The 24,222-nt window shown below is 43.1% G+C and overlaps 2 long non-coding RNA genes across 2 annotated transcripts in view; one reads left to right on the top strand and one right to left on the bottom strand.

Annotated features, from left to right (window-relative positions):
• The window catches only part of LOC123724506 (uncharacterized), a 140,299-nt gene that overhangs the window by 53,285 nt on the left and 62,792 nt on the right, over window positions 1-24,222 (bottom strand). Inside the window, exon 2 of the long non-coding RNA XR_014379112.1 lies at window positions 13,959-14,033. This is a non-coding gene — a long non-coding RNA (uncharacterized LOC123724506). The remainder of the gene's footprint in view (window positions 1-13,958; window positions 14,034-24,222) is intronic.
• On the top strand, window positions 3,176-7,923 carry LOC145858636 (uncharacterized). The gene is made up of 2 exons (XR_014379113.1): window positions 3,176-3,741; window positions 3,989-7,923. It is a non-coding gene; the product is annotated as an uncharacterized LOC145858636 (long non-coding RNA).

The raw sequence follows: 24,222 nt of genomic DNA, 5'->3' as shown, positions 1-24,222 counted from the left end.
CACGCACGCACCCCCAAACACACATCTATGCACGCACACACACACATCTATAACCGCACACGCACTCACGCACACGCACACACATACACACTATTTTTACCAATCCCTTTTGATATGTATGAGCAGCAGTCACGTTGATCATTCTCCAACAGCTTGAGCAGGTGGTAGCTGCTACTATATTCACCTCTCTGCAGGTGCTCTTCCTCAGGCCTGATTGGCTAATCCTCCCCTTCCATCATCCCTCCCCCTCCCCTCCCTCATTAAAGCAGCACCACCTGTCAATCATTTTTTATGTATTTTTTTATTTAACCTTCATTTAACTAGGCATTATGATCATCTGACTCCACCCCTTCTACTTCAACCACAGTCAGGTGTGTATGTCAATCGGCGGGTCTATAAACACAGGTGTTTATCCCGTCTAGACAGTGGGTGTGGGTGAATGGGGGGCATTGGCATAGTCAGACTAAAGACTAGAGCAGAGTGGTACACCTCTCTCTACTTAATCACAGATGAGATGAGCACCTGACACTCCACCACTTTCATTTAAAGGCATAAAATCAGCCCACGTTCTCATAAACAGTCAGGCTAAAAAGCCCTTATCAGAGGCAGGGTGTTGTGAAAGAAATCCTTCTGCCGAGTGATCCAACCCCAGACAAGCGCTTCACAGCATTAGCAACAATGTAGTGGAATTCCCTCCTGATCTAGTCTACAATGTCTATTTTTCCCTGCCGTTCTTATAACCCATTATTTACTAGGGCCTGGATTGTTTCTTGGTCAGGCAAAACTCCAGTCGCTATTCTTCATACTGATGCCAAAGATCAAAGATGCACCGTGTGATTATTTAACTTTATTCTATACTATGTTAGAATAATTATATCCACTTGCTGAAGGGACAGAAATGCCAAAATATTTCAGCAATGCCCTTTTAATTTTAGCAGGTGTTTGTCTGTGCACTCGGCACTTTGAAGCAATGACAGAACACCAAGTCCACACTACTTCAAACAGCAAGAGATATCAACTAAAACCAGTTAATAACGTTATTTTACGCTGTGGGCACTTTTTCAGTCCCACAAAAAATGCAACAAAGCGCCTATGCAAAGCCCTCACTCTATCACATCAAAACCTATTCTGGTGTCTGCCTGCCAGCTGAAACTATTTGCCAGTGTGTTTGCATTTGTAGGCTACCTGCACATCCCCCTCTGAAGCATAGTCTACTGTAGCCTACTGATGTTACAACGTGATTCAAAAAATAGGGTGAGATTTTTAATTAGAGAAGAATTGATTAACTTGTTCAATACTAAGGATAATATAGTTATCATGTTTCACATTGGATTTATTAACTACAGAAAGGTAAGATGTGTTTTTAATTTAAATTCTGGTGACGCTCTGCACACACAAGCTTGTTCGCTAATTAGCTAGCTCTGGTCCCACGTTAAGCTAACTATCGGAAGTTCAAAGACATTCAAAGTTCCTCCATAGAAGCCTCTCCTCCGTAGGATTAATTCTGTGGGCCTAATTTAGATAATGCATGTCATAACAAGATGCCCAGTGCTTGAGGCCAAGCGTCCTCCTCCACCCTCTCTCGCTCTCTCCCCACCCGTAAAATTTCAGTCATATTTCACGCCTTACACTTGTCTATCCATCGTGCATGTAAAAAACTACAGCTTGCCCGCTCCATAGCAAGCTGCTCTATCCTCACTGATTGGTGAGGTTTATTTTAGAGGTTTAAAAAGGAACAGAAAGGAACTACATAAACCTGTACTTTTTGGAGGTTCGAACCAGATCAGAACTTTAGTTTGTAGGTTGGAACAGTGGAATGGATCCCAAACACCTGAAAAGAAATTTGGTTCCAACCCCTGACTAAAACTATTGGAACTTTCAAAGTAAACTTACCAAAACGTATTAATTGTGTTAGAAGCTGTTAAAAAATGTAATAAGTCAGAATTTTCAGCTTCAAATTACAGATGGGAGTTAGACATTATTTTTAGATTCCTTGTGAGGAAAGTAGAACTCTGATAAAAGTGTCGGGAGAGGAAATATTCTCAGCTGCAGTCCCGACAAGTCAACCCAAAACACAACAAAGGCTGCTGCTCTGATCTGGACTGATACGGTCTGTCCCGTCTGCAATCCCTCGACTGTAACCACAGCGATATCAGGGGGAGGAAGTGGACGTGTTATTGTTCCGAGCTCAAATACTTTTGGTGGATGACACATACAGAAGACACACTCGCACACATACACACTGCAACACAAACTAAAAGTTGTGGTACACACCTGCTGCTCGCTCACATACGCACACACAAACCCTGTACCCTGTACTCGTTTGCATACTCACAAAGACTCAAATGCATCGTAACATACACACATGCTAAGACAAATGGACTGAGATGCAAAACGGTACATGAAAAGGCATGCAGTTAAGCACACAAATATGTACACGCATTCAAAAAAATTACTGAGACCCAGATGCACATTAACAAATGCTCTCACACAAATATACTCATGTATCCACTCACTCACTCACTCACTCACTCACTCACTCACTCACTCACTCACTCACTCACTCACTCACTCACTCACTCACTCACTCACTCACTCACTCACTTTGATGCTCAGCCTTTGGCCCTGGCAAGGCTCCACCCTGGGCTCCTGCAGCAGAAGGAAGGAGAACAGACCTGTCCAAACCCAAAAGACAGGAATGTCCAACCCCACCCAAGATAAGCAGGTTTGTCACTAATAGCAACGCACAAAGCACTGCCCTGGGAAACACCAGGGCCAAACACATGCAGAGAAAACACAAGATGAGGTGCTTTGCAGTGTTTTACATGTCTGGGTTCAGTCTTGGGTCAGCTCTCTCTCACTACTGTAAGTCGCTCTGGATAAGAGCGTCTGCTAAATGACTAAAATGTAAATGTAAAATGTTAAAGGGAAATTTCACCACTGCTCAATTCTACTATATATGTCCATTTATATGAAATTATTATATTATACGTGTCATAAAAAGTTAGAATTTCCTCACTAAACGCAAATACGATCTCACCGGTAGAAAGGGGCCAGCTACATTTCCTGGTTGTAAGCAAACCACAATATCCAGAATTCATATTTATTTCAGGACACAGTACCGCTAAGTGGAGTCGTATCCAGTTGTGAGAAATAACCAAATGTCTGTGTCTGTAGCTAGCACTTTCAGCCAGTGTCACGACTTCCGCCGAAGTCGGTCCCTCTCCTTGTTCGGGCGGCGTTCGGCGGTCGACTTCGACGTCACCGGTCTTCGAGCCATCGCAGATCCACTTTTCATTTTCCATTTGTTTTGTCTTTGTTTTCTACACACCTGGTTTCATTCCCCAATTACATATTCATGTATTTAACCCTCTGTTTCCCCCATGTTTTTGTACGTGATTGTTTCTATGTTCATTCGGTACGTTATGGCTGGTTTTCGACGGGTGCTGTTTTCACCCGTGCGTAATTGATTACCGTTTATTGTTGGTCAAGTGTATTTGTTACCTTGTGCCTTTATTTTGAGTAAAGTACGTTGCTCACTCATTTATGCTCTCCTGCGCCTGACTTCATGCACCAGCTACACCCACCTTCTGACAGCCAGAGGATTTCGAAACGGAACTGAAGTCTCAACTGATGGGGTTGCCATGTCATTGAACTTTGAAAAGAGAAGCTATGCCATCGATTTTCCACTACACTTCAAAGGGGAAGGCATCAGAGCAGCAGAAAATAAGTCAAGCTGAGGTAACGTAACTAACGTTACCTAGCTAATAAACTACATTTGTTTATCTAAACTAAAATCTAGCTAGCTAGCTTTCATAATATGCTGGCTAGACATTCCAAAACATGTAATTAGCCAGCTGCTATCTGGCGATGTGATTTGTAACTTTTCAAGCAAACATTAGCTTCGTTAGCTAGCTTAATAGCTAACGGTTAGCTAACGTAACCTAACTAACTACCTGAGGCTAACGTGACTATGTGTTCTATTTAGAGTTCGATTCCATCAACATAAGTAGAGGCGTCAACATCAGCACCAGGAACTAGTGTAAGTCAACTTCTAAAATCATACTAAAGTCTACTAAATATTTCCCATGATGAGCAAATAAATATACTGGAGCTAGGCATACACATGGACCGTGCCTTGTTGTCATAGTTAGTGTGTTTACAAGTAGGCTACGACTTCTACTGTAGTTTTCTCTGTATTATGGAGGCTTAGTTGATTGTAAGGCTTGAAGTCTACATTGGAGAAAATGAGTTATTATTAGGGAGGCGATGGTGTGGGTGACTGACTGGTGTCTGTTGGGGGTGGGTATTGTGTGTGTGTGTGTGTGTGTGAATGTTAGTATGCATGATCTATTGACATGAGGGAGGTGGGTAGATATAGTACCTTGTTTGATTGTGTATTGATGGGGACAAAGTAGTCTAATCACTGACTACTGTGTGTCCTACAGACTAATCCTGCTGCTGATGACAATGACCTTCAAATCAAATGTCATTTGTCACATGCGCCAAATACAACAGGTGTAGACCTTACAGTGAAATGCTTACTTACAAGCTGTAGTAACAATGCAGTGATGTAACAATGCTGTAGTAACAACCTTAACCAACAACGCAGTTTTAAGAAAAGACCCCAAAAAAAGTAAGATAAGAATAACAAAAAATTAAAGAGCAGCAATAAATAACAATTGCGTGGCTATATACAAGGGGTACCAGTACAGAGTCAATTTGCAAAGGCACCAGTGTCGATGGTAATTGAGGTCATATGTACATGGGGCAATGCAGATAGTCTGGTTAGCCATTTGATTAGATGTTCAGGAGTCTTATGGCTTGGAGGTAGAAACTGTTTAGAAGCCACTTGGACCTAGACTTGCCGCTCCGGTACCGCTTGGCGTGCGGTAGCAGAGAGAACAGTCGATGACTACGGTGGCTGGAGTCTTTGACAATTTGTAGGGCCTTCCTCTGACACCGACATCCGGTGGTGATGCAACCCGTCAGGATGCTCTTGATGGTGCAGCTGTAAAACCTTTTGAGGATCTGAGGACTCATGCCAAACCTTTTAACAGTCTCCTGAGGGGGAATAGGTTTTGTCGTATCCTCTTCACGACTGTCTTGGTGTGCTTGGACCACATCAAAGAATTTGAAGCTCTCAACCTGCTCCACTACAGTCCCGTCGATGAGAATGGGGGCGTGCTCGGTCCTCCTTTTCCTGTAGTCCACAATCATCTCCTTTGTCTTGATCGCGTTGAGGGAGAGGTTGTTGTCTTTGCACCACACGGTCAGGCCTCTGACCTCCTCCCTATAGGCTGTCTCATCGTTGTCGGTGATCAGGCATACCACTGTTGTGTCATCGGCAAACTTAATGATGGTGTTGGAGTCGTGCCTGGCCGTGCAGTCATGAGTGAACAGGGAGTACAGGAGGGGACTGAGCACGCACCCCTAAGGGGCCGCCGTGTTGAGGATCAGCGTGGTGGATGTGTTGTTACTAGGGATGCACGATATATCGGTGAACATATCGGAATTGGTCAATATTATCTAAAAATGAGTATCGGCCCGATGTCTAGTTTAACACCGTTAAAAACCGATGTCAAAGCTACTGTGCATACCTATATAACGTAAGGTACATGATGCAATGACACCACCTAAAATGTTGCGCTACACGTGCAACACAGCATTCCTAACCTAGCCCACAATATCTGCTATGTGGATCGAGCAGTCAACAAGTCGAGCAGTCATTTGAAAGGGTAAGACAATTTCAGCGCGACAACTCAAAGGCAAAATCCATTAAAGCCAAGATAATGGAATTCAATGCCCTTGACAATCAACCGTTCTTTGTGGGTGATGTTGGCTTTTGCCGACTGGTCGAGCACCGGTACACTACCAAGTGCGCTATTTTTCAGATGTTGCCCTACCGGAGTTAAGCAGTAACAGCGTCACTGCTATTAGCTTCATGACACACATGCTATGGAACTCTGTTTGGGTCTTTGTGTCAAAAGATACAGTAGCACTGTCAAACCTGTACAAAAAAGTCTGCAAACACCGGCTGCAAACATCGGCCACAATGTGTTTGTCACTTCTGCTCCTGCTATACCCTCTGGTGTTCATCCGGTGTCTTCTTAACCTGCAGTTACTCCCCCAGTACTCTCTCTCGCTCTCTCCCTCTCTGTGTGATTGTGTGGTTGGAGACAGGTGTGCTGGAGTCAGAGCAAATCCCTTCCAGCTGCAACTCGTTCCATAATCAAGACCTCTACAAATACTCAGTCCTGCCACTTCCACTCTGCCAGATCGTAATCTCTGCTAATTACCGCTCTGTCGCTGGCTCCTGTCTCCTGGTCCACATCTCACCACCCAACTACCTACCTCTGGATTTTACTCACCATCACAACCTTGGGTTCCCCTCAGGATCTGTTTACCCTGTTCTACTCAGCCAACTCCAACCTCTGTCTCCACATCTGGTTTTTCTGCAACTCATCCGAGCTTCCCCGGATCTGCACTCCATATCTCTGTGTAACAAGAAATATTTTGGTTCATTCATCCCTGTTTCCTCATCTGAGTCTGCTCTTGGGTTCCCCGGTGTTAGTGTTTACAATACCGCGTTGGTAATAAAGCATCATTTGTTCGACCACAACTTCTGGGGTAGCTAGCTCTAGCTTGGTACCTAGCTAGCACCAATACAACCAGCCTGAAAACAATGACCAGTAGAAACTGCAGTCATTTTCATTATTCTTAGCAATGATTTAGGAATCCTTGTAAGTATTAGCTAGGTTGCCACTTGTTGTTCGCCTATTGAAATTGAATTTCAGTTCATGAAAATAAATAGCTAGCCAGGTACTTAACCCTGTTGCCCAAAGTTATAAGCAGCCAGCTAGCTTCATCTGGCTAGTGAGGCTCGACCGGACCATGTGTTGTGAAGCTAGCCACAATAAGGATTAGGCACAATAGTGGAATTTGCAGTTTGCCATTGACCGTGAATACAAATAGTAGAATTATGCCCTACTTTTATTTTGAAGGCTAACAACAAGTCCACTATTGTGGCTAATCATTGTGCAAGAGGTCGAAGCAGTGGGTGGTAAAGAAAGGGTAAAAGAGGCCTGTCCACCTGGCTGTGGAGTGCAGAAAGGACCAGACGGTTGTCTACAAGGAGCCAGAGTCTCAGCCCCCCATCCCAACAACCCTGGCAATGTTGCCATAACGCCAAAGCCTGCACAACCAGCTGGCTTTACTCATCTCAAGAAGAGGTTCACCTGCTGAAGAACGTCTTGGAACCTGCCTGGAACATTCAACCAACACAATATCCATATTCAGTTCGACTGATGTTGTAATATAGTATAGAATGCTTAGTATGCTCACAACTGCATTGTGGTATAGATAGTGATCGCTTTTGTACATATGTACAGTATATAATGGTGTTTCATATAATATGTTTTACAAGTGTACTGACAAGTGACTTAATCATTCCTGCTGCATCAAAAATCAATAAAGTGTTGACTTGAACTGGATCAATTCATTGTGATATTAATGAAATGTATTTGGATAAACTAGCTTTAGACTTACTGTCACGACAGTGACGGATGGTGGCGCCCCTCCTCGGCCGGGCGGAGCTCGGCGGTCGTCGTCGCCGGCCTACTAGCTACCATCGATCCCTTTTTGTTTCACTTTCGTTTGGTTAGGTCTAGGTAGGCACGCACCTGTTTTGGGTTAGTCATTAGTAAGGGGGGGTTATTTAGGTTAGCGTAGGATGTATGTGGTTGTACGTGATTGTGTTGCTTGTCCGGGTTTTGTGTGTTCGTAAAGAACGTGTATTGAGTTTTTTTCCTTCTGCCAGTGGTTTCTTTTATTTGTGTACACCACCGCAGAATCTTTCAGGGCTGCGCCCCTATACCTTGTCGACCACGTACAGTGCTTCAAATAAAGAAGTGTGGTCACGAACTCTGTCTCCTGCGCCTGACTCTACCTCTCCTGTTGTTCCTCGAGCCAGCCCGTGACACTTACTGCTAAAACAATTGATGCAGAAAGTTGGTGTATCATTTCAACTTTAATTTGTTGGCAAGTAATCATGTTTCAATAAAACAATAGATTAGTCTGTCTAACTGAGGTGAGTTTACACAACAGGTATGTTAATGTCTGACATACACGTACATGAACAAAAGTATGTGGACACCTGCTCGTTGAATATCTCATTCCAAACTCATGGGCATTAATATGGAGTTGGTCCCCCCCTTTGGTGCTATAACAGCCTCCACTCTTCTGGGAAGGATTTCCAATAGATGTTGAATCATTGCTGCAGGGGACTTGCTTCCATTCAGCCACGAGCGTTAGAGGTTGGGCGATTAGGCTTGGCTCGCAGTCGGCGTTCCAATTCTTCCCAAATGTGTTCAATGGAGTTGAGGTCAGGGCTCCGTGCAGGCCAGTCAAGTTCTTCTACACCGATCTCGACAAACCATTTCTGTATGGACCTCGCTTTGTTGACAGGGGCATTGTCATGTTGAAAAAGGAAAGGGCCTTCCCCAAACTGTTGCCACAAAGTTGGAAGCACAGAATCGTCTAGAATGCCATTGAATTCTGTAGCATTCCCTTCACTGGGCCTAGCACAAACCATGAAAAACAGCCCAAGACCATTATTCCTCCTCCACCAAACTCAAATGTATCTTAACATACACACATTTTGTTATGGGATCTTTCACATCTCCTTGGGTCATCAACTTCTTTGTATACAAGTGGTATTGTCTGTGAGAGAAAGACAAATGGTATTACACATTCATGGGCAATCGTTGTGTACTGATGAATTCTACTGTAGCAGCAAGGTGTAGAATGAGATGTCTTACAGACACACGTTAGCTAGCTACAACACACAGGTATAGTTACTCCAAAACTAATATGAGTCATAAAGCCATAGTCTTTCCGCTACTCTCCGCCATTATCATCAAAACATTTATCAAGTTTTGCTCCTAATGAGAGGCACGGAGGCTAGCTAGGCTAGTTAGCTAGCTAGCTATAACATTAGACTATAGTACATTTTAGGTATATCAAGTACATAGCCAAACTTGGCTAGCTTGCCTTGCAGTGGTACTAGCAAGCTAATTTGTCCTCCTGAGTTCTGGCCCAGCTGGTCTAGGCTGCCGCCACTGCTTGTTAGTCTCGCAATTATTTTTCCTCGCTGTCTCAACTCCTCTTCAGTGTATTCTGGATCAAAAAAATAGGGCTGTATGTTCCTATGTAAATTAACAACATGGTTTTGTCATCAAGCTCTTCTTGGAAAGAGGAATCATCAGAAGCAGCCATTGTAACTAATTATTTAGCAATCTCGGATAGACAGTGCATGGTTACATTACATAATAAAATACAGCTATAGTGCATAATCATGTCTGAAACACCCTCTCATCACTTATAATTATGTCTGAAACACCCTCTCATCACTCAATTATGTCTGAAACACCCTCTAATTATGTCTGAAACACCCTCTAATTATGTCTGAAACACCCTCTCATCACTCATAATTATGTCTGAAACACCCTCTCATCACTCATAATTATGTCTGAAACACCCTCTCATCACTCATAATTATGTCTGAAACACCCTCTCATCACTCATAATTATGTCTGAAACACCCTCTCATCACTCATAATTATGTCTGAAACACCCTCTCATCACTCATAATTATGTCTGAAACACCCTCTCATCACTCATAATTATGTCTGAAACACCCTCTCATCACTCATTATGTAGGAAGACTAGAAAAACACCTCAAATAGTGTCTCTAGGGCCAGCCATAAAGGCTGGTTATCTTTACCTCAACCCATACGTTTTGCCCCATCAGACAGAGGGCATCACAGGAGGTTGGTGGCACCTTAAGTGGGGAGAAAAGGCTTGTGGTAATGACTGGAACAAAATAAGTGGAATGGTATCAAACACATGGGTCATTCCATTTGCTCCGTTCCGGCCATTATTATGAGCCGTTCTCATTAGCCTCCACTGGAGGGCAGGGTCATTGGGTATAGTGGCGTTGCAGTTTCAACCATGGGCTCTCAGCCCTGTTTCATTTAATCATTCCCATTACGTCTTTTAAACAACTATCCATCACTCAAACAACTATCCATCAAACACCACTGTATCCCATTACCAGGAGGGAAACACTAGAGCAGGTACCAGTGGTGGGAACTCGGAAGGATCTGACCCTCGACGTACACACACACTACACTCAGAGAGACACAAATACACACACATACACACCAGGGTTGAGATCAATTCAGAAAGTAAACTAAATTCCAATTCTAGTGTACTTTCTGAATTGTCTGGAATTGAAAAGGAATCGACACCAACCCTGATACACACAAACTCGGATGTACACACACATACAGTCATACACTTCCTTTCTCTCGCATATACACACACAAAAACACAAACAGTGGCAATCACAGAGTAGGACGTAAGCCCTCAGAAAGGAATCGCTCCCAGCATCACTAATGCAGCTCATAAATCACTTTGCGCGTTTGGGTAACGCTCCACTGAGGAAGAGTGGTGAACCCAACCCAAGCCTGTACAAACCAAATCAGTTAATTTGCTTCTTACACTGATATGTAAATGATAAAGCAGATGCAGCGAAATTGTGTATCTAGCTCCAGCAGTGCAAAAAATGTCTAACAGTACAATACTAATACACAAATAATGAAAAAGAAAAAACAAGAAACAAGTGCCCCCTTTCAAATCCCCAACGCCACACCTGCTGCCCCTGCTCCCTAATGGTTCTACCTTCTGTCCAGCACCACTATCACTAACACAATTACTCCCCTTTCAAATCCCCAACGCCACACCTGCTGCCCCTGCTCCCTAATGGTTCTACCTTCTGTCCAGCACCACTATCACTAACACAATTACTCCCCTTTCAAATCCCCAACGCCACACCTGCTGCCCCTGCTCCCTAATGGTTCTACCTTCTGTCCAGCACCACTATCACTAACACAATTACTCCCCTTTCAAATCCCCAACGCCACACCTGCTGCCCCTGCTCCCTAATGGTTCTACCTTCTGTCCAGCACCACTATCACTAACACAATTACTCCCCTTTCAAATCCCCAACGCCACACCTGCTGCCCCTGCTCCCTAATGGTTCTACCTTCTGTCCAGCACCACTATCACTAACACAATTACTCCCCTTTCAAATCCCCAACGCCACACCTGCTGCCCCTGCTCCCTAATGGTTCTACCTTCTGTCCAGCACCACTATCACTAACACAATTACTCCCCTTTCAAATCCCCAACGCCACACCTGCTGCCCCTGCTCCCTAATGGTTCTACCTTCTGTCCAGCACCACTATCACTAACACAATTACTCCCCTTTCAAATCCCCAACGCCACACCTGCTGCCCCTGCTCCCTAATGGTTCTACCTTCTGTCCAGCACCACTATCACTAACACAATTACTCCCCTTTCAAATCCCCAACGCCACACCTGCTGCCCCTGCTCCCTAATGGTTCTACCTTCTGTCCAGCACCACTATCACTAACACAATTACTCCCCTTTCAAATCCCCAACGCCACACCTGCTGCCCCTGCTCCCTAATGGTTCTACCTTCTGTCCAGCACCACTATCACTAACACAATTACTCCAGGCAACCCTCAGCTGTGACACACTCAACCCACACACACTCACACATAAGATTACACTTGCAAAGCAGTGGACATCTGCTTAGAGAAGCCAAGAAGTCAATTGATTGACAATGCCTACATTGTTGCTGCATTATGTACTGTAGTAGTCATCTCACTTGCAGCTTAGGGGGCTGTTTTCATAAAGTTTTTCAGAGTAGGAGTGCTGATCTAGGATCAGGTTTGCCTTTTAGATCATATTGAATAAGATTTTATGGACAGGAGGGACCTGATCTTAGATCAGCACTCCTACTCTGAGATGTTTTGTGAATATGGGACCAGTGGTTTGTACTGTCTCCAGACCTGTTAGTAGTTTATAGAAAGAGTAATCCTGATTCTCAAGCCCAAGGGGGGAATCCATTCCTCCGGGGCCAATCTGTAGCCTGGTTTTTCCTCAATGTTAATTTCTTCAATTATGTATTTACTTTCCTTCATCCAGTCCTGTGTGCCTATTATTTACAAGCTGAAGTATGGGCCACAGAGGATATCATATCTGGTAACAATTTTGAGCCTCTGTCAAATTGAAGCTTGAGCATTTAACAGTCCTGAGGTTTGAGTTTAAGGTTGAGCCCCCCCTCCTTTTTCAAAGCCCTTCACTTCCCTTAGACAATTTATGTTTCAACATACTGCAATGTCAGCAGTATGGTTAAAGAGATATCAATCAAATGTTATTTGTCACATGCGCCGAATACAACAGGTGTAGACCTTACAGTGAAATGCTTACTTACAAGCCCTTGACCAACAATGCCGTTTTAAGAAAAAAAGGTGTTAAAGTATTTACTAAAATAAACTATAGTAAACAATAAATACAAATTAGTAGGCTATATAGTGATGTAGGCCATAGTGGTGTGTGTCTGTAGGTCGGTACCATCCCTTTGTTACCTCTCATGTCCCCCTAAAGCGTAGTGAGCGGGACAGGGCTGAGCAGACCAGGGTTGGGGTCAATTCCTCCTCAATTTAGTACATTTGGGAAGAAAATTGACCTTCAATTAATCGATTCATGATAAATCCTCAGAAAATAACAGATCATTCTCAATTCAATTTATTCATTTGTCACTTCCTAAACTGAAATTCAATTGACCCCAAACCTGTAACCCCACCTCTTTAAGGAATACCTGGGATAGGATAAAGTAACCACCCCCCACCCCCCACTTTACAATAGATGTACTATTGTAAAGTGGTTGTTCCACTGGATATCATAAGGTGAATGCACCAATTTGTAAGTCGCTCTGGATAAGAGCGTCTGCTAAATGACGTAAATGTAAATGTAAAATGTGTGATGTTTTCTATGGGATTAGGGAGTCCCTCTTCACTAGTAGGATATCTCACACTGCTGGCTATACCTCCACACTCTGCTCCAGCAGCTCCACTAGTCCACAGACTACCATGTTAGGGCTAATGAAAAGACAAGAACCAAGGGTTCTTATCTCACATGGGAAATTAAGCAGGGCCTGGAGCACATTTAAAGGTTCCAACACATACTGTATCAAATCTTAACTTTAGGGAGGACACAACAATTGATGCAAGATCTATGGGGCAATTTCCTTCTACCTATTTTTAACCCAACACTATAAGTAAGGTAAGAGTTTCCATTGGCATGGCACAAGAACATGCCTTGGCTTTACATGGTTGTTAGACACCTGGAGAAGAGTCAGTCTGGAACAAGAGTCTCCAAGGTATTTCTCACAGGCAGCCCAAGTCACACCAGATACAGCACCATGACTGACACTGCCCCCCAGTGGCTGAGGCCGGCATCACATCCAGACCGCAGATCTGAGGGATAGCTAGCATAGCTCTACTGATGTTCCTGGAGCTACAGCTCACACACTGATTTACCCAGATGTTTTACCCAAAAGTCTCAGACTAGGCCTACATGCACAGGAACCCGTGTTTCACTGGGCCACGCCTCTGTCGGACCTGCCCTGACTTGGGGCCAAGCACTGGGTACTTTTCAGCTGGCATTTACATATCAATGGCTACCTGAACATGAACACCTCAAAACGCAACAGTCTTCAATGATGCAGAGGTTGTTGATTCTTCTTACCAAAGTCTTTAGTGTCACACGCCTGATGGAAACACAACACAAGAGCTGACGTTAACATAAAACTCTGGCAGCCCCTCTGGTGTGGGGATAAGTCTCAATGGAAAAGACTCGCACGGGTAAACACACAACCATCAGTCTGACCATCCAGACAAACAGACATACGTTTAGGGAGGAGGAATGTGTGTGTGTGTGTGTGTGGGGGGGGGGGTTCCATGAGATGTTCATTGGATATACAACACACCCATAAGCACAGTACACATTTGCACATAAACACACACCTATCTGTCTTAGGTTGCACTGGTTGTCTTCTCTCTGGTCCTGCTCCACGCTGGCTGGCTGCTGGCCACGCCTTCCTAACAGGGACAAGAGCAGACACACACATCAGTCAGTCATCAGTCACTCACATTAAACACACATCACTCAGTGTGTATTGCGTGTGTTTCACATCATTGCCTCACTGCAATGAACTGAGCGCTCCCTTTGAGAGCTTGTTTTGATACAGTATCTGAGGCGGAGAGAAAGAGAGCGAGAGAGAAAGAGTGCAAGAGAGAGCAAGAAAGAGAGCTAGAGAGAGAGAGAACGCGAGTGTCACGTCCTGGCCAGTATAAGGGTTAATTGTCATTTTAGTTTGGTCAGGACGTGGCAGAGGATATTTGTTTTATGTGGTTCAGGGTGGTGTGTTAGTTAGGAGGGCGTTTGATGTATTATTTCCGGGTTTTGAGTTATGGTCTATGTTGATGTATTTCTATGTGTAGTCTGGTTGATCTGTTTCTATGTTGAGTTAATTGGGGTGGACTTCCAATTGAAGGCAGCTGTGTGGTGTTGCCTTTGATTGGAAGTCCTATATTAGTTGGGTGTGTTTGTCTGTGTATTTGTGGGAGATTGTTCCGTGTTTAGTGTGTGTAAACCTAACAGGACTGTCAGTGTATCGTGCATTCGTTTTTGTTATTTTGTGTGTTCGTTTTGGAATTTATTAAAAGTTCAAAATGAACCATCTCAACTCTGCTGCATATTGGTCCTCATTTTCCGATGATGATTTCGCCATATCGTCCTCCGACGAAGAAATCCCTGACAGCGAGAGAGAAAGAGGGAGAGAGGAACAGCTGTGGGCCCCACCAGGCCATTTGGACGGCCCCCAAATACTAGGGCTGACCCCATTTAGTCGACTGGTCGATTGTTTGGTTGATAGAATGTTGGTTGACCGAGATTTCTTTAGTCGAGCAGTAGCAAAAAAAGAAAACATTCATGGTGTACAAGACACCTGTCTGATTCATACTTGTCTGATTCGCGCCTGTCTGAGTGGACTATTTCATTGTGGACGCCGTGGGGATATCACAGTCCATCCCTCTAAGGCATGTGCTACTGAAATGCTGCAACATTAATAAAAATAATATTATTTTATAACAAATGCGGTTTCTCCTATGTTTGATAGCGGTTGCTGTCCGTGGTTCTGAAACATCAGTGAGCTGTTGAATTGGCGCCTATTACTATGTGCATAATAGCAAAGTTAACCAGCATATTTGTGTTGAGTTAGGAGACGAGAAAACAGCCCTTGCCTTAATTGTCTAAGAAAAGAGAGAAACCCCATTTTAATTAGGTCTGTAATCAATAGCCTAACTGTTAAATGTGCCTGGCTTAATAAATCATCCATTTAGTATATCTATAGAAAAAGACAGATCTTGCTTATGTTGCCTGTTTGAGTGTTTGTTTAATAGCCTACTGATTCTGTGAGAGCCAAGCCTCACGCAACACAACATGTAGGATAAACAAATGTTTTTAATCTTTGCTATGCTGTAATAAAGGCTTTACACTTTTTTTGTTACAACAGCCTCTCTAGTATTACTTTAGTGTTGTTTACACTGTTCCAAATTGTCAGAAAAAAAATATTTATAATAATAACACTCCTTTTCTTGATCTCCTTGTTAGTTTTACTATTATTATTATAATTATTATTATCATCATTATAATAATATGTCAGTAGCCTATAGCAGCCTTGTTTAACTACCATCGAGCTGTAGGCCTAAGAGCGCATCCTGTTTAGTCTTAATACGGTAACTTACTTAGGCCAATATTTCAATACTTATATAGGCTCCTGTATCAATCAATCATTCATTCATGTCATCACACAGCATACGAGTCATTCATTATTTGAAATGCAATCAAGCATTTTAGTTTTAAAATAATGCGCCCCTTGAATAATTAGCATAAACAATAAATAAACCATTCAATTTCGCAAAATAGCATTCACGAATGCATGAGACTGTTTTTTGTCTTTTCTGTAATAAAAAAAACCTTACAACAGACTCTGGTACATTTTAAATTCATTTAGTGTTGTTCCAAAAGGTCAGAAAAATGATATTGTAATCTAAAAAGCACATCTGGAGGATGCCCAGGAAATACATAAAGCATCTCTCTCTCCCTCCCTATCCACTGCCCCCCTCCTCTCTTCTCCTCCATGGAAATGCTGGCAATCAGGAGTGGGACTGGAGATTAGTTAATTGATCAGTGCAGCAAGTTGTTAGACTTGTCTCAGTTCTGGATGACACTCAACAATTGCAATTTTTTGTGTCAAATACTTGCTGCAGAAAATGCTTGATCAAGCAATCAAGAAAAGAGTTTGACAAGAGTCTTGTCCTTTTAGACCAATTTCCCAAGAGGACTTTTAGACTGGTTTCCCAACCAGAATCAAGAGGACCTATCCGAGGACTAGTGATGGGGGGGGAAAAAAATCGATAGTTACATTGTGTGATATCATTTTGGGACAATATTATATAAATATCTGACTCCAAGTATCAATTTGCAAAAAAGTATTATTATTTTTGCTAATGTAGGCAACGTTAGCTAGCATTAGTCAGTTGTACAGTGGCTGGCGAAAGTATTCACCACCTATTGCCTATATAGTGCTGAAATGGTACCATATTCCTTATATAATGACACCATATTCACCTATACAGTGGACTGAAATGGCACCCTATTCCCTATATAGTGCATTACTTTTGATCGGAGTCCTACGGGCCCTGAAGTAGTGCACTTTCTACAGAATAGGGTGACATTTCTGTCACTGCCAGTGTAAATTCCTACTTAGTCAGCAGGCAGGGAGTGACTTCTTGTCTCTACCTTAAGCAGGACTCTGATTCCCAGAGCCATGTTTTAATTGATTCACTAACTGACTTCACAATCATCCAATACCCAGCAGAGCAGTACAAATACACATGATATCAGATGCCATCACTTTAAAGCTGGCCATAAACAACAGATTTACAAAGTAAAAGAGAGATAGTGTATGTGGACACCACTTCAAATTAGTGGATTCAGCTATTTCAGCCACAACCATTGCTGACAGGTGCATAAAATCAAGCACACAGCCATGCAATCTCCATAGACAAGGATTGGCAGTAGAATGGCCTTACTGAAGAGCTCAATGACTTTGAACGTGGCATTGTCATAAGATGCCACCTTCCCAACAAGTTAGTTTGTCAAATTTCTGCCCTGCTAGAGCTGCCCTGGTCAACTATAATTTCTGTTATTGTGAAGTGGAAACGTCTCGGAGCAACAACGGCTCAGCCGCAAAGTGGTAGGCCACACAAGCTCAGTGCTGAAGTGCGTAGCGCATAAAAATCGTCTGTCCTCGGTTGCAACACTCAATACCGAGTACCAAACTGCCGCTGGAAGCAACATCAGCACAATAACTCTTAGTCCGGAGCTTCATGAAATTGGCCTAAAATCTCCATGTGAAATGCCAAGTGTCGGCTGGAGTGGTGTAAAGCTCGCCGCCATTGGACTCTGGAGCAGTGGAAACGCGTTTTCTGGAGTGATGAATCATGCTTCAACGTTTGGCAGTCCGACGGATGAATCTGGGTTTGGCGGATGCCAGGTGAACGCTCTTGCCTGAATGCATAGTGCCAACTGTAAAGGTGGAATAATGGTCTGGGGCTGTTTTTCATGGTTCGGGCAATGACTGCTTAGTTCCAGTGAAGGGACATTTTAACGCTACAGCATAAAGTGACATTCTAGACGATTCTGTGCTTCCAGAATGTGGCAACATTTTGGGGAGGGCCCTTTCCTGTTTCAGCATGACAATGCCCCTGTCAAAGCAAGGTACATACATAAATGGTTTGTCGAGATCGGTGTGGAAGAACTTGACTGGCCTGCACAGAGCCCTGACCTCAGCCCCATCAAACACATATGGGATAAATTGGAACGCCGACTGCGAGCCAGGCCTAATCGCCCAACATCAGTGCCCAACCTCACTAATGCTCGTGGCTGAATGGAAGCAAGACCCCATAGCAATGTTCCAACATCTAGTAGAAAGCCTTCCCAGAAGAGTGGCTGTTATAGCAGTAAAGGGTGGACCAACTCCATATTAAAGCCCATGATTTTGGAATGTGATGTTCAACGAGCAGGTGTCCACATACTTTTTGTCATGTAGTGTATATCATTAATGACTGAGAGTTTGGCAAGGTGAGAACTGAGAGAGTTACAAGTGAATGCCCATATGTGACTGATCGGCTCGAGTCGGTCTTATATAGCAACATTTGAAAAAATAAATAAAAGAGAGACTATATCATACACTACAGTTGAGGAACAATGGTAAACTTTTGATAAAATGGCCCTTCAATGTTTTGGTACACCTACTGGAGAGCTCTTCTTTGTGTTCACCCATTCAGTATCGTTCCCACCCTCTTAAGCATTAGCCTGATTGTCATAATGTCTATAATACTGTCTATTATTGCAAAAGGGTTTTCTAATGATCAATCAGCCTTTTAAAATGATAAACTTGGATTAGCTAACACAACGTGTCATTGGAACACAGGAGTGATGGTTGCTGATAATGGGTCTCTGTACTCCTTTGTAGATATTCCATCAAAAATCAGCCGTTTCCAGCTACAATAGTAATTTACAACATTAACAATGTGTCTACACTGTATTTCTGATCAATTTGGTGTTATTTTAATGGACAAAAAAAATTGGCTTTTCTTTCAAAAACAAGGACATTTCTAAGTGACCCCAAACTTTTGAACGGTAGTGTATCTTTCTTTTGACGACAAACCCACCACTGGTGTGTGTGGCCAAAGAGCTCTATTTTCATATAATCTGACCAGAGCACCAGTTCCAGTCCAAGTGCTAATGCCGTTTAGCAAAGTCCAGGCATTAGATTTGTTGGATGACATTAAAATAGAGCTCTTTGGCCACACACACCAGTGGTGTGTTTTGCCTTGAAATAAATATGAATATGCAGATTACAAACCCATACCTACTGTTACATATGGTGGTGGATCTTTGATGTTATGGAGCTATTTTGCTTCCACATGATGCCTTTGTTAAGGTCAAGGCATCATGAACTTTACCCAGTACCAGGACAGTTTAACCAAAAACCTGGTTGCCTCTGCCAGGAGTATTAAACTTGGCTACAAGTGGATCTTTTAGCAAAACAATACTCCCAAGCACACATCAAAATTCACAAAGTATGGAGCTAGCACATTGACCACAAAATCAACCTTTTGCAATGACCATCTCAGTCTCCAGACTTGAACACGAGGGCAGTCCATAAGTGCAGCCGAAGGATATCGAGGATCTGGAAAGATTATTTATGGAGGAATAGTCTAAGATACTTCCCAATGTGTTCTCCAATCACATAAAACATTTTAGAAAAAAGCTCAGTGCAGTTATCCTCACCAGGTGTGGTATTGAAAGGTATTGAAAACAGGGGTGTCAATAATTTTGACCCCTACCCTTTTGAGAAAATAAAAAAATACTTGTTAAACAAAGTCTTTCTCTGAGCAATTGTATTAATATAAAATAATATAATTTACGATTTTTCTTTTTGAGTACACTATAGCTCAGTATTTGAAATATTTGTTTTATACAGTCATTTTTGCTCATCTTTATCAAGGTTGTCAATAATTTCAGAGCCCACTGTATATCTGTTTTCACTTTCCCCATAATGTCTATGATTGCATTTGTAGGGGAGGGATCTGTGACGGTGTACATCCGCGATGCACAAATAATTTAAATGAGAATGGGACATAAATGCCGTGGGGAAGAAGAAAAGTGGGGCTCGGTATAATGCAGTCAGCATGTTCCGCTGTTCACGGGGGGTACTGTTTGGGGTCTGTTGACAGCAGCATCTATGTGTGCCAACAGTCAAGCCTGATCAACGAGAAGCACACAGTTCTGATGGCTAACAGGTGGAAGGAACACACAGAGAGGAGATGGTGAACTCGACTCTACCTTAGAACCTCTACTCTATATGCTGCCGTGTTGTACAGTTCTGCTGCTCTACTGTTGCTCACATCCGATTGTCATAATGTCTATAATAACGTAGTCTGTTATGACAGCCTTAATATTAAAATGTTATCCAGCAGCCAGCGCACATGCGAGATTTGGTTCTGTGTGCTGAGATAAGTTATATTGTAGATGGACCATAATTTGTGTTGTAAAGGGAACCGTACTGACACTTTATTTCAGCACCATCTCCATGTTTTTGTATGTGTTGAACCGCAAACACCACAGTATGACAGCCATCAGGACATCACAATAGCTATTAAACGTGTGTTTATGTGGTAGGCAGTGTTTGCATGTCCACATCCATCACTGAGCCGTGCTCGATTATTTGTGAAGACCAACACAAAGAAGAAGGGCTCACTCCCCACAATATTTTTTCCCCATTGGATATGGGATTCCATGGCCCCTTTCTCTAACCTCTAGGCAACCTGGCACCCCATCCTTCCATCTGCACCCACTACTACCCTATACCATCCTCCTCAAACAAGAAAAAAAATCCTGATAGAAAAAAAAGTATATCACCAATACCACATGATGCACATACAGAATGAACTTTGTTCTGCAAAAGATCTGAGGCGTGTTATCTGGTTACGGTTTCCTTCGCATGGTTCGAATCTTGAGCAGATGGGCTTGGCTCGGCTGGAAGAGGAGTGAGTGATGGGGTCCCACAGGGAACAGTGTGGTGTCTCCTAGGGGTCAGTGGTCTGCTGCAGACTATAAGCCACCCTCTGATCAAACCCTTGCAGGGAGAGGGTTCTGTAACAAGCAGACCAGGCAGCAGGCAGCTGACATGGCTTAACCATCAGATTTAACACAAATGACAGGACTGGATGATCACGATCACATCAGATCCACAGTCGCTGCCAAATAGTGGGTAACTGAAACTCTAACAATACACCGGCGAGACTATATGCACCTTAGAAAAGTATTTGCACCGACTACCCACACATCCAATGTTTACACACTACTTTACACACACGCACACTCGTATGCACTCAGAGCTCTCACACACACACACACACACACAGTCAACGCTGTTGTTCTAATATATACTATTGATTCCAACTTTATATTTGTAAACAATGTAAATACAGTCCATTAAAACAATGCATACTACCTACTTCCACTACTTAATTTTTGACTTGACTCTTCTCATTGCTATTATTGATTATTGATTAATGTACTGCATTGTTGCGGGAGCTAGCACGAGAATTTTACTGCACCTTTTATACCGGCTGTAAACTGTGTATGTGACGAATATATTTGATTTGACTTGTTTCTTATCAAGCAGTGAAGAAAGATCATAGGCCGATGTCATGTATATCAGTGGAAGCTGACGAGGGGAGGACGGCTCATAATAAAGGCTGGAATGGAGTCAATGGAATGGTATCAAACATGTGGTTTCCATGTGGTTGATACCATTCCATTGACTCCATTCCAGGCATTACTGAGCCGTCCTCTACTCAGCAGCCTCCACTTATGTATATTGCACCCTGAACACCCATGGTTGTCCATTGAGAGGGAAATGTAGAGAACCCTACACTTTCATGGTCTTTTCGCACCCAAGAAACCAAACGCAATCTTTTCTGGGAGATGGAGGGGATTGTTCATACACTTGTCTCTGCTGTTTGGCAGCGTAATTGCAGAGCAATGCTATCTGGGAAGGAAAACCGACATTTATTGAAAGAAAACTTTGGCGCTTGCTGCTGCAAACAAAAATGTATGTGATATTCTTAAGGTTAAAAATGTAACCTCGTAAACTAGTAAGAGGCAAAAAAGAAAGCAGGGCCAACAAGTGTTCTGGTTCTAAACTGGGGAGGGGAAGAAAAAAACAGACCCAAAAATGATTACTAAAAGTGGTGATTTAGGAAGTAATCCCTCTTTGAGCCGCTCCTAATGTTAACAGAAAACCACTCCCCCTCTTCCGAATGTGAAAAAACACAAACACCTTATCTCTGCCTTGTGTGCTGATCATTCCATTGCTAAAAAAGGACATTTTTCGCCTCCATAAGGTTTAACATTTTCCATCCACCTTAAGCTGTAGCATCCGTTCCAATAGTCTCAAACTTAACTCGGGATATTCAAGACTATATTTGGACAAAAAGGATCCACTCTATCCAAAGAAAGACGCCACAAGTCAAAATATGGTGATTCAAATCATATTCCCAGTGGTTCTTCTTTCTCTCTCTCCTCTTCTGAAGAGGGGCTTCCTTACCACTGACGCCGCTGGCTTCGAACCTCAGGATGCCTAGTCTGACACTGAGAGCTTCTGCTTGCCACCACTGTCAAACCCGATCAGTCTGCCAAAACCTTTTGTCTGTCATTTAATCATCATAATATGTTCCATCATTTTCAGTGGAAAATGGCTGTGGCGGTGAAACTGTTTTCCAGTGTTTTCATACTGTTGAAGCTCACAGCTGGTTTAATCATCTTCGTATCCTTTCCCAACACTGAAGATCACTTGTGTAGATGTAAACTCCACCTGTGGTACTACAATTAAGGGCCAGATCTCCAGGTCTTATTATGGACATATCCAACATATCCTGTCACTAAGAACCTCCACCTGCACTTACACAGTGGCTTGGCTTCGTGGGCAAAGTTACCATTCACTCACACTATCATCCCCATCTGAGACATCCTATACATGAATTCACACATTTTAATACTTTGCTTGGATCCGCAAAGACACATTGAGTCATACAAGAAGTCAACTAGTATAGAGGTCTCACACACATTATGCGCATATGATATGGAATATGATATGACCGCTGAGTCATACTTTGTGTATGCGTGTTAGTACTTGTGCATGCATCTGTTCACACGCGTTGTATGTGTGTGTGTTGTGTATGTTTACGTGTAGACACACACACACACACGTGTTTTCCCAGCTGTAATCATCTGTCAAATGCATCCGCCTCGCATCAGCGTTATTTCCCCACACAGCTTTTTCCTCAGCAGGTTCCAGACAAGGCGATCCAAAAGCTGCTCCAAATATTCCCTCAGCACCATTCACATTCACCACCACTGAGGGGTCTACCCCAATGCCCTCCCCCTCCCCTAAAAACGCCCTCTATCTCCCCCTCTACCTCAGCAAGAGTGCTCACATTATCCGTCCTAATCAACAGGCTGCTCTCTTCCCTCTCTGGGTGCGTCCAGGGGAGAGTCCAGTCCTGTCTAAACCAATTAGAGCCTCCCAGCCTCACAGATGCATTACTGGTGGAGCTCTGTATTGTGTGTGTGTGTGCACATGCGTTCATGTGTGTGTTTAGCCCGTGAAGGGAGCCTACTGAGCCCCAGCATCCTGGACATGTGGAAGCAATCTCACACACACAGAGAGAAGGATGAAATGATTTATAACTGCTTAGCTAATATGGATCCGTAATGGCAGAGCTCTATTGTCTAATCAAAATAAGTCTACACAGTATGAGCGCTTACTTCAGTGTCTGGTTAACGTGGCTTCGGCAGATACTGGCTCAAAATATGTTGACGGGAGGGCTTCTGCAGATACTATTAGGCATGGAATACTGTTCACATGGCAACTTGAATCATTGCCTGTATGCCTTCTCTGGTGCTACCACCACAGCCATCTCTTCTACAGAGGCATTCTTCCATTGCCTATCAGTAGGTTATTATTCTTGATTCAATGGATAAGGCATAATGGCACAGTGTATCTGGCTAAACCATGTCTGACAGAATGTCTGGTATAAGCTAGAGACTAGGCCTAACTCTCTGAAGAGAAGATAATAAAGTATACATTAATATTCCACCAGGTCCTCCAATTACCCACTTGAATAGGGTGGCCTACCTAAATGTAAACTGTCGGTCGCGCTTTCGAGCCAAGGGAGATGTGTCATATGCTGTGCTGCGAGCAATCTGACAACAATAAACACTATTATATTATCGTAACGCATGTGGTCAGTTTGGCTTTGAAGTCAATAGCGCTCGCCAAGATATAAATCAGAATGAGATTCCATCATTCTATAGACATTCACAGCTATGTTACTACTAAATGATAATAAACCATAAAACGCTTGTAGAAAACTGTAAAAATCCCCATGAGTGAATCTACAGACAGATATACATTGACAGAGAATCTAACTTAAGAGCGTTGAGCCAGTAACTGAAAGGTCGCTGGTTCGAATTCGAGAGGGGTTGGGTTAAATGCGGAAGATACATTTCGGTTGAATGCACTAAGTAGTGCAACTGACTAGGTATCCCTTTTCCTTATTCAGCAGTGGCTGTCGGTGCCGTTCAAGA

Source organism: Salmo salar, chromosome 10 (assembly GCF_965601325.2).
Source record: "Salmo salar chromosome 10, fSalSal1, whole genome shotgun sequence".
In the NCBI taxonomy this organism is placed as follows: Eukaryota; Metazoa; Chordata; class Actinopteri; order Salmoniformes; family Salmonidae; genus Salmo; species Salmo salar.
This window is presented reverse-complemented; position numbering and strand designations above follow the sequence as displayed.